At 42.1% G+C, this 2,315-nt stretch overlaps 1 long non-coding RNA gene across 1 annotated transcript; it reads right to left on the reverse strand.

The window, feature by feature from the left end:
* Window positions 1-1,348: 1,348 nt before the first annotated feature.
* Window positions 1,349-1,801, reverse strand: LOC127329680 (uncharacterized). The gene is made up of 3 exons (XR_007868991.2): window positions 1,694-1,801; window positions 1,527-1,596; window positions 1,349-1,410 (listed from the first exon to the last, which is right to left on the reverse strand). It is a non-coding gene; the product is annotated as an uncharacterized lncRNA (long non-coding RNA).
* Window positions 1,802-2,315: the final 514 nt, after the last annotated feature.

Here is a 2,315-nt window from a genome sequence, read left to right on the forward strand (position 1 = left end):
AGGGTGACTTTGGTTGAGCCACAACCTGCGGCAAGAACATGGTAGGAATTTCTGCATATAAACGTTGAAGTCACTAAAAAACATATTTACAAACGCTTGTAGATGGATTTGATTGATCACACATGAGCATTGGCATGCCATGAAGAGAATGAGGAGTAGATCCCATCTCATTTAATTTGGTCTTTCATTTTGGAAAATGCTTGTAAACTTTGTTATTTATTTGGATGTAATAAGTTTGTTAAAGATCACATTAGAGCATTTGGTTTTTTACATGTATGTGTGCCAATTTGGGAAGAATAGGTGAGAAGCCCATGCTTGGGGAAATGCGTCCTCCCCTGGGGCTACCCCTGACCCAAATAGACATACCAGCCAAAGCAGCTAACTTCGTGTACGCGGCCCGATCCAAACGGACGTAGATGGACACTTTTGATGTCCATTTTACATCGGGCCGCTGGAGATGCCCCAAAACACCCAAAAGTTGTCATATACTTTTTTAAAAGAATGTCACACTTTTAAGTTCAGTCCAAATGCAATCGATGATAACACCAAAAGAAAACAACTAAAAAAGTGCGCTCATATGAGTGAGCTAACCGATGTTTTATGATATTAAACTTCACTAGTAGAAAAAGGGGCAATAGGCCCGGTCCATTTGGGCCTTCAGTCCCGGTTCCCAAACCGGGACCAATTAGGCGGGACTAAAGGGGGTACCCTTTAGTCCCGGTTCAAAGTTTAACCGGGCCTAAAGGCCTTGACACGTGGTGCGGCCAGGGAGCTCGCGGTGGAAGGCCTTTGGTCCCGGTTCGTGGTACGAACCGGGCCTAGGTTTCTCTGCCGCGGCAGAGAATTCCTATTTCTCTGCCGCGGCACAGGTTTAGGCTGTACCAGCGTTTCTTTGCAGGCAGAGAACAGGCGTTTCTCTGCCGCGGCAGAGTTTCAGCAATGCATATATATCATTCAAGAAACCACAAAAAATCGTCATGAATATATATAGACATCGTCAACAGTACACGACATCGTCAACAGTACACGTAATGCATGCATATTTACAATACAACATCTCCTCGACGAATATCCTCCGCCGTCACGATCTGCCGATAGTGCTCTCCACCTGGGGTAATGACCTCGGTAAGAAAGAATCCCGCGATTTCCTCTTGAATTGCTCGTATTTGATCCTCCGTTATGAGAGTGTCCCGCAGGCGTATCATCTATATATATTTAAAAAATGAGATCATTATATATATATATATGAATAGAAACCAATACAATAGATGGTACTAATTAAGTGAAAATTTGTTATCGTACACGAGTATGGTGTATACGGGCATCCCCACCCTTGGGACAGACCATGTCACGAATGAAGGTGCAGACGTAGTATCCACATAAGTTATTCCCGGGTTCCTGCCTCATACACTTTACGAAAAAATAGTTCGATCAAACTAATATAGAGTTTCAATCAAGCATCGTATTGAAAGTAAATATCATATATAGAGTTTCACGGACATAGCTATATATATAGTACTACTTACAGGGTAATCTTGAAATGTAAGCTCCGGTTTCCATTTACCCGGAACAGTATTGATGAACCGTTTCCAAGCCCTGCCCGGCAATAATGAGTAAATGAGTTATTGATTAGTTGATGATATCGTCGAATTAGAACAGATGAAGATGCCAATACGAAATTGATTGAAATTACCTCTGGAGGATGGCAGCCATGTCCGCCCATTCCGCATGTTCTTTACGTTTCGAGTCCATGACATTTACGACTCCTTTGTGAAGATCAATGATTAGGAGAATAAAGTGGAAACTGCACAAGCATAGCTCAATGATTACGAGAATAAAGTGGAAGCTGCAAAAGCATAATGTATGTTATATATAACACTCACTTGAAGTTGTAGGGAAAGAATATATCCTCTTTGTTTGCTTGCTTCACTAAAAACATTACCATGTTGTCCTCTGTGTCCTTGGCGAAGTCTTTAACCGTAACTTCATGAACTGTGTCTGGGTCAATGAACCCCAGCGGTAGGAGCTTGCCTCTTTTGCATTCGAGCTTCTTCATTCTGCATAATTAAATGTATAGCGTACACAAAGAATATAGTGAGGATAATTGTTAGTGCAAATGAATGAGCGCTGAGCTACAGACTTAATTACATAAATAAATCACTTACAGGCAGTAGCAACTGATGACAGCTTTGTCGAGGGCGTCTTGATTGAATAACTGAAACAGTTCTTCGAAGTCAAGGTTTATCTCCTCCCGCCCCCGGAAGTAATGCTCATCTCTAAGATACACCGTGAGGTAGCGATCACTTCTTCGACAG

Source organism: Lolium perenne, chromosome 2 (genome assembly GCF_019359855.2).
Source record: "Lolium perenne isolate Kyuss_39 chromosome 2, Kyuss_2.0, whole genome shotgun sequence".
Lineage (NCBI taxonomy): Eukaryota > Viridiplantae > Streptophyta > Magnoliopsida > Poales > Poaceae > Lolium > Lolium perenne.